This window comes from Rattus norvegicus, chromosome 8, assembly GCF_036323735.1.
Source record: "Rattus norvegicus strain BN/NHsdMcwi chromosome 8, GRCr8, whole genome shotgun sequence".
NCBI lineage: Eukaryota > Metazoa > Chordata > Mammalia > Rodentia > Muridae > Rattus > Rattus norvegicus.
In genome coordinates, this window is record NC_086026.1 from 25957482 (window position 1) to 25967369 (window position 9888).

Here is a 9888-nt window from a genome sequence, read left to right on the forward strand (position 1 = left end):
GTTTCTTTTTAAACTACACATATGAGAGGTTTGGAATTTAAGTCAGTGCCCTAGATTTGGTCATTAGCTCATATATATACATATATATATATATATATATACATATATACATACATATACATATATATATATATATACTGTTAAAGGTTCTTAAATGCTGTCTGATTGAAGATCTGAGCAGTCTGTATGAAGGAAATAAGGATATGTATATTTTCTCAATGAGGAATGAATTAGTCCTCTCCTCTACTTAGCATATCCTCAGATGAACATATTTTTTGGTATAGAGAGAGTGGTTATAGATTTCATGTGAAGTATTTGACAGAACCATTTGAATTAGTCTTAAAAAGAACAAACAGTAGCATATTATGCTTTGGGTAGTTTACAATATCAGGGTTCTATCCAGAGCCAATGTGCCTCAAGATTGTCCCCAAACCTTCAACTTTTCATATTGTAATTTCAATATCAAACAGGTATATATTTTCATGATGTTACTTGAAAAGAGGAGATAGAGTCTGCTATAATCAGGTATGGATTCATCCACCAATGTTCACCAAGGTTATTAATGTTTCTCTAGCTATAAAAACCATCATTGAGGAAAAAAGTGATTTTTCACATCAAATGTCAGGAACCAGAGTTGAGCGATTCAGTTATTAAACAGGATATTTATAATATTACAGCTGACTTTGCCCAACCTTTTCAGTTAGTCAAAACCCAGATATGAATGTTTACAGATACAACTTGTCTCAATGATAATCTGTCTAGCGTGAACCAAATAATTTCAGGACACAGAGACCATATAACCTCACATAGCCTTCACAACTTCCTCATCCTCTTTCCTCAAGCACCTCCGCTGTGCCTATAGAGTGAGATAGCTTTTCCCTTTGGAGGCTTCTATATTTCCCATCGTAGAGAGGCTGCTTTGCATTGTATGTGCTAATAAACAATGTCATCTCTTGAGGTCAGATTATAGTTTCTTACTTCTTTTTGTCTCTTTATGGTGACTCAGAAAATTGAACAGATAAGATGGATTATTGGATAAATGTTACACTACTGAGACTTAAGACTTGTATTCAAATCCTGGAACACAAATGGTAGAAGAAGAGAATACACTTTGGCAAGTTGTCTTATGATATGAACATGTCTGAAAAGATTTTGACCAGAAAAGCAAATTAACATGTGAACAAAATATACAAGAAGACATGTAAATTCACAGATTAAGTAAGTAAGTAAATATTCATTTACATGCAAGGTCAGGCACCATTTTTATACTCAAGTTCTAATGTACTAAATGCGAAACTTAGATACATCTTTACTTACTGTAATGCTGAATGAATTATTCATCTCTTTACTTCCTGGTCCCAGAAAATTATGGACTAGATTCAATCAATGCTTGTGTTTCCTCCCAGCAATTGTCACCTTTCTCCCTCCCTTAAATTTCTTCATCCCAGTGGCTGGGCTTTGCTTTCCTTTTCCCAGTTTCTTATTCTTATAAAAATTTTGATTTTGGCTATGTGCTCTCTAGCCTCCTGGCTTAGTCTTAGACTCTCAGCTGTTTCCTGATTGTCTCTTTTTGTCCTACATTCTGTTGATTTCTCAATCACTCTCTTTTCAGTCTCTTTGCTTATGGTTTGTTTCAATATGCACACTTCTAGATTCCTGTGACTAAATTCTCCCTCATATCTACAATAAAATATTTCTCCTCAACCATACCAAGGAGTGCTCATATCTAATTTTCATTCATCTGTTGTTGTAAACACTCTAAATATGAACTCTTTTCTAAGGAATTTCTTTTCTGTGATGGTTAACTCCTGGATTATGTTGCAAACCGAATAAGCAAGTATATGAAAAAGAGATTCCATCGATCATTAAATAAAAAGGCCTATCTCAACTCATACTATCCCCTTGCAGTCTTGAAAGTCTTGTTGCCTTTGGACATCCTAAATTAGGTTTTAATTTTAAATTACAGTGCTTAAAAGATCTACCATAGGTTTATCCTACACTGTCATTCTTAAGTCTTTTGCTCATCCTGGACTCAAGTAACACTTTGAAAAAGTGAAACGGAGAGGGGTTGGGGATTTAGCTCAGTGGTAGAGCGCTTGCCTAGCAAGTGCAAGGCCCTAGGTTCAGTCCCCAGCTGTGGAAAAAAAAGAAAAGGGAAAAAGTGAAACGGAGAGGAGACTGCAACTCTGATGAATCAGGCATGGGAGAAAACACAGCAAAGCTATTGCAATTTTCTAGAATCATTTTAATTAGTGTTGTTCATTTTTGAATAGTTATTACCTAGGGTCCTAATGCCAACCTAGCAACCTAGCTTTGCTTAAGAAGAGAACATTATGTCAGGTTTTATGGAAAGCTATGATTTGATGATGATTTTTACCCTGTGCTGTCTACTTGAGTTATTTGTATGAGAAACATTCTTGATATAAAAACAAGCCTAAAGTCTATCTGTAAGTCAAAGCTGCCTCTGTTTGTTATAGAATCGGAGCCAAAAGGCTAAGTATAAAACTTTGTCATGGGAATGTCAATCCTGTTTAACAAACACCTGCATCTTAGAATTCTAATTGACATACAGGCCATTTGGATTATACTTCTTGCTCTAATTTATCCTTATCAGCTTTTGGATGGTGTGGAATACTTCTTTTCTCATAGGACCCCTGGGTTGTTTCTAACTTCTGGCTATCACAAATAAAGCCTCTATGAACATAGTGGAACACAGGCCTCTGTAGAATGGTGGGGCAACGTTTGGGTATATTTCCAAGAGTGGGATTTCTGGCTCTTTAGGATAGGTCTATTTCCAATTTTCTGAGGAACCTCCAAATTGATTTCAGAGGGGTTGTATCAGTTTGCAGTTCCACGACAGATCCACTTGAATTTGAGTTTTGTGCATGGTAACACATATGGGTCTGTCTTAATTTTTCTACATATACACAGCCAATTAGACCTGCACCATTTATTGACGGTGCTTTATTTTTTCCATTGTATATTTTTGGCTTCTTTGTCAAAGATGAAGTATGCCTAAATGTGTGGTTTTATTTCTGTGTCTTCAGTTCTATTCCACTGATCAACCTGTCTGTCTCTGTACCAATACCATGTAGTTTTTATCACAATTGATCTATCATAGAGCTTGAGGTCAAGGATGGTGATTCCCCCAGCTGTTCTTTTATTGTTAAGAAATGTTTTCACTATGCTGGGATTTTTGCCTTTCCAGATGAATTTGAGAATAATTGCTCTTTACATGTCTTTGAAAAATTGTGTTGGGTTTTTGATGGTGATTGCATTGAATCTTTACATCACCTTTAGTAGGATGGCCATTTTTACTATGTTAATTCTATGAATCCATGAGTATGGTAGGTTTCTCCATTTTCTGAGATTATTGATTTCTTTCATGAGAGACTTGAAATTTTTAGTCATAGATCTTTCACTTGTTTGGTTAGGGTTATCCCAATATATTTTGTATTATCTGTGGCTATTGTGAAGGGAGTTGTTTTCTTAATTTCTTTCTCAGCCTGTTTATCATGTGTAAAAAGGAAAGATACTGATTTATTTGAGTTAATTTTATATTCAGCCATTTTGTTTCAGTTGTTTATCAGCTGGGGAAGTTTTCTGGTAGAATTTTTGATGTCACTTATTTATACTATCATATCATCTGCAAATAGTGATACCTTTAATTCTTCTTTGCCTATTTTTATCAACTTGATCTCTTTTTGTTGTTTTATTGTTCTACCTAGCACTTTGAGTACTATATTGAATAGATACAGGGAGGGAGGGCATCCTTGCATTGTCCCAATTTTAGTGAAATTGCTTCAAGTATTTCTCGATTTAATTTGATATTGGCTGTGGGTTTGCAATAAATTACTTTTATTATGTTTAGGTATGGGCCTTGAATTCCTGATCTTTCCAATACTTTTAACATGAAGGAGTGTTGTATTTTGTCAAATGCTTTTTCTGCATCTCAGGACATGATCATGTAAACTTTTTCTTGAATTTGTTTGTATGGTGGATTATGTTAAATGATTTTCATATATTGAAACAACCTTGCTTCCTTGGAATGAAGCCTACTTGATTGTGGTGAACAATGGTTTTGATGTGTTTTTGTATTTGGTTTACAAGAATTTTATTGCGTATTTTTCACCAATATTCATAAGCGAGGATAGTCTGAACTTCTCTTTTCGTTAGTATTCTTGTGTGGAATGCTTCAACCTAAGGTTTGTATATTTTAGGTCAGAAGTGGGCACTCCAAAATGACAGTGCAGCTGACAATGTAATAAACAGAAGAAATGGGACCAGTTTTTTTTAAAGGACCATTGTTGGGAAAACAAAGGTCCATTTTCAGCATTCTTAAAAAATCTCATACAATAAATTCTGTTTACCAATAAAGCTGATATCATAATATAGGTTCCTTTTTAACAGGATCCCCCTTAGTATGTTCCCCCAAAGTCATCTATCTCTGTCAAGTCCATCTAATTTCAGTCAACTGAACAGCTTTTATCAACTTAAAGACTCCCAAGCTACATTGCTTCATATAATACTCACTTGCTTTTTCACCATTGTGTTTCTCTCAGTCCCCTGAGAGATATCCATGGATGTTTGATTTTGGGTAATACTTTATTTCTACCCATTGATGGGTGCAATTCAGTAGTTTCACTGTGCCCTTGCTTATAAAAGGAGATAAGTAATATCTTATATTCAGGACATTAGCTTGAGCCCAATATATTTTATCACTAGAGAGCTTTTTTTCTTATTTTTCTGAATGCATGGAGTCATTTTTCGCAGAGGGTTGAATATTTTTAGAATAGATCCAATAGGCTTTCCACTGTGTGTTTCATAAATCCCTGATATAAAGAAATGAATCGTTTCATTTTTTCCTGTCAAAAAGTGTCTTCCACCTGAATATTATCTGAAAAATTGAAGATCACCAGGATTAACAAAATGAGTTCATTTATTATTTCTGAAAGCAAAACAACAAAATGGGGAATGGAAAAGTGAAGATTTTACAAATTTGACAGTTACAGATGACACAGAATTAGGCGCTGAAATTTTTGTTTACTCAGAGGCTAATGTGGAATACAGCATGGTAATTCTAATGCTTTCCCATATAACAATATGGGAAAGTGTTTAAAATACAGATGAAATCCAATAGGGGGCTAATATTCAAAATATATAAAGAACTCAAGAAGCAGACTATCAGAAACCCAAACACCCCAATCAAAAAATGGAGTGTAGAACTTAACTGAGAATTTACAAGAGAGGAATATCGAGTTGCTGAGAAGCACCTGAAGAAATGTTCAAAATCCTGAGTTCTCAGGGGAATTCAAATCAAAATGATCCTGAGATTAAACTTCATACCAGTCAGAATGGCTAAGATCAAAATCTCATGTGACAACACCTGATGGAGAGGATGTGGAGAAAGAACACTCCTCCATTGCTAATGGGATTGCAAACTGGTACAAACACTGGAAATCAATTTGGGGGTTCCTCAGAAAATTGGAAATAGACTTACCTGAACACCCAGCAATGCCTCTCTTGGGAATATACCCAAATGATACTGATACCAATGCCACAGGGGGCTGTGTTCCACTATATTCATAGTACCTTATTTCTGATAGCTAGAAGCTTGAAACAACCCAGATGTCTGACAACAGAAGAATGAATACAGAAAATGTGGTTCATTTACACAGTGGAACACTACTCAGCTATAAGAACGAGAACATCCTGAGTTTTGCAGGCAAATAGATGGAATTAGAAAATACCTTCCTCCACTCCATTATGTATATGTACCATTTTTCTTTAGTATTCATTTACTGAATAGCATCTTGGCTGATTCTATTTCCTAGCTACTATAGACAGTGCAGCAATATATATGAATGTATATTATCTTTGCAGTATGTTGATTTGATTACTTTCCAGGTGTTTCATAGGTCCCCTTTGGTTAATGATTCAATAATTTGTAAAACACTCCAAACACTGGAAGTTTTAATTGATGGTAAAAGAGGTGTAGCTGTGACATTGTCTCTCTTATTTTTCAGTAAATCTTTTTACATTTTTTCATATCTTTATATATTTCAGGAAGCTGCAACAGTAGTTGGGTTCCATATGATTGTTACAAAAGCCCTTGAACATTAGTCATCCTTCCAGATAGTCCCTCCTTTACTCTGCTTTGTATAAAGACTCAACTAATCTATAGACATTGGTACCAAGATAATGGTGACAAACAATAGTAATCATTAAAAAGAGGACAAATTATTTGCTAGAGAGCTAACATAATTGTGTTTGACCTTGACACTCTTTATGAGACAATATTTTTCTGTCAAAAAATTTATTTGCAATATACTGTAATGTTTTACTTTGTTACATATTTTCTTGAGTATTATCCCATGGCTTTTTTCTGTTACTGTTACAAAATGCTTTGACAAAAAAAAAGAAAAAAAAAGAAAAAAGAAAAGAAAATACCTTCCTGACTGAGATAACTCAGACCCAAAAGAACATGCATGGTATGTTCTCACTAATGAGTGGATATTAGCAAAAAAAAAAAAAAAAAAAAAAAAAAAAAAAAAAAAAAAACGTACAGAATACCCAAGATACAGTTCATAGAACTCAAAAAGATCAACAAGCTGAAGGGCCCAACTGAGGATATCTCAGTCCCCCTTGAGAGGAAGAAGAAAGCAAACAAAAGGTGGAGGGAGGGACAGGGGAAGAAAAAGGGATGGGGGTGGGGAAAGAGAGGTATATGATCTGGTATTAGGTTGGGGAAAAGAACTGAAGCCCTGAGGACCAGCAGAATGACTACCTCGAGAGGAAGGAGGTTAGGAGGACCCTCTAGAATGCACCAGAGACCTGGGAAGTGAGAGACTCTTAGAACTCAAAGGGTGAAGCTGACCATAGGTGAAGTTCCCTACAATGGGGAGAGGGAACTTGTTGAGCCCACATCCAGCAGAATGACAGAGCTTCAAGTGGGGGAAGGGGTTGCCATCCCACAGTCAAAACTCTGACCCATTATTTTTCCTGTTTGAAAGAAATTCAGGGATGGAAATGGAGACGAGCTTGAGAAAAGAACGTCCAGTGATAGGCCCAAAGTGGGATCCAGCTCCAGGGTCTGTCCTAAGACATGACACCATTACCCAGGCTATGTGGTGCTCACAAAAAGGGACCTAATGTGACTGCACTCAAAAATACCCAAGAAGCAGCTTAAAGAGTCAGATGCATATATGTGCACCCAACCAATGAGTAGAAGATGCTGACCCCTGTTGTTGAATTAGGGAAAAGCTGGAGGAAGCTGAGGAGGAGGGCAACCCAGAAGGTGGACCAGTAGTCTCAATTAATGTGGACCTGAATCACCAACCAGACAGCAAACACCAGCTGAGATGAGGTCCCCAACACATATACAGCAGAGATCTCTGGGTCTGGGTTCAGTGAGAGATGATATACCTAACCCTCAAGAGACTGCAAGCCCCAGGAAGTTTAGAGGTCTAGTGACATGGTTTGGGTGGGACCATCTTCCTGGTGAGGGTGTGGATGAGGTGTTGGATATGGAACAGTCAGAGGATGGATCAGGAGGGGAATCAAATCTGGAGTATAAAAATAAATAAAATAAAATAAAATGTGGGAGTAAGAAAAAAATATACAGAGCAAGTCACTGCCATACCTAAGTGTTGCACTCCCACATTTCAGTCCTCAGTCTCAGTTTGGAAGTCATACAGTTTTTGATCACATTTCTCAGCACAAATTATTTTGTTTTGATATCATATATTTCTATTGCCCAACCATTTAAAAATGTCTCAATTTTAAACTTTGTTTTCATATATATGTAATGCTATATGTGTCCATATGTGTATGCATGTATGTACATGTATATGTATTTATATGTATACACATATGTATTTCTGCCTTTTGATCTCTCTAAAATTTTTCTCTTTATAATTATATCCACACATGTAATTATTAATTTTCCTCTTGTCTAAATCAATAGGTGTCTGAGTTTTCTCATGTCAGTAAACTAAAACTATTTGTTGTTTACACGTAGAAATTTTATTCAGGAAAGCTCAAAATAAGAACTGAAATATAGGGGGTTGGGGATTTAGCTCAGTGGTAGAGTGCTTGCCTAGCAAGCGCAAGGCCCTGGGTTCTGTCCCCAGCTCCGAAAAAAAAAAAAAGAACAACAACGAAAAAAAAGAACTGAAATATATAGTAGAATATATTTTTCACTAAGCTTTCATTACTACACTGTGTATACTAAAGATACTTCTCCAAAGATTGATGTGTTAAACATAGGGTTTACCAAAGTTTCTCAAATCTACATACTCCCACCCGATAAACCGACCCAAAGGATTTCAAGTTTGAAAATTGCTCTTCGTGCATAAAAAGATGCTAATGATGGAGGAAGAAATGACAGGAAGACCAAGGGAAAGAAAGAAAGAAAAAAATATATTAGAAGAGAGATGAATTACGGTTGAATAGGATTCAGAATTCCACATGACCATTTGAATCTAAGTAGAGAACATCACTTAATCTTGACAAAAATAAAGAAAACCTGTTGGTTGAAGAGAAGTTAGACAGCACAAAGGCAGAATCTGAGAATATTCAATTACTATTTTTCAAGTAAATTTGTCAGATTTGATGGTAAAAATGATTAGATAATTTCTCAGGACACAAAAAAGGTAACTGTTAAGAACTTTTTTATAGTCAATGTTCTTACATTATACCTAAGATATTGAAACAAGAATGATGATTAATTTCAAAGGTACTACAATGATCCATGCCTACATTTTTCATAACTGGTATGTTCTGATATCTGTGATTGTAGGTTTAATCTAATTTCTGGCCTACTGTATAAATGTATGGAATGTAGTTTCTAACAATGGCAGAATGAAATACTAATAATTATCTCTGCTACTGTTATCCTGTTATTGGCTACTGGTCAATAGATGAAATTACTTCAATGAATGCATCTGCCATACTGTCAGGTGGTTAATAGAAAAACCCTGTCTCAAGAAACCAAGAAAATTATTTGACCCTTAAGAAAATGAATCTTTGTAATATCATGCCAACTAGCTTATAATACTTCTAGGAAAAGATTGTGATACTTACATGCACATCCTTTTTTAATTCCAGCATTATTAAGACTCCCTGATATTATTATACAGGTTATTTGTCCTCCTTGTGTAAGTATGTTTTTAGGTATATGTGTATATACAAATATGCATGGAAAAATTATTAATGAAAAAGAGGCAATGCATTTGAAAGAGAGGAATGAAAATTATAAGGAAGTTTTGGATAAAGCAAAGAGAAGGTAGAAATGATATATTATAATCATAAAAATAAAAAATAAGCCACTGCTTACACAGTATAGACATGTATGATTTGAAATAAAAGTAGGAAGGACCTGAAATTTCGTGTAAAATAAGAAAAAACATACATCTTCAGAACATAAAATCAGAAATTCCAGTACATGACTGTTGAATGTATCAAACCAAATTTCTTCTCAGAGATATTATTTGAAAAAAATAGAAATTGTATCTTATGCCTTATATGGACAACTTGATTCTCTATAAACTACATTAATCGTTTAATAAAATTTCATATATTTAATCTCATAATGTTTCACTTCATTGAAAGTATGTGTTTTAGTTTTCTAATACTTCTACAACCTGGAAGTCAAAACAATGCAATTAAGATTCTTCCTGAGGTAGAAAGGGTCATACTTTTCCTAGTATATTCACTTTTCCCTTTCTCTTCTACATGACTATTAACAGATCCTTAGAGATTCAGATAACTTGAAAGATAATTATTGGCTTTGTGAATTGAGCCTCAAATTCATAAATACATCAGCTCTTGTTTTTAAAAGATCTGATCCAGAATAACTTACATGAATGTTTCCTTCTTGCAAATTCA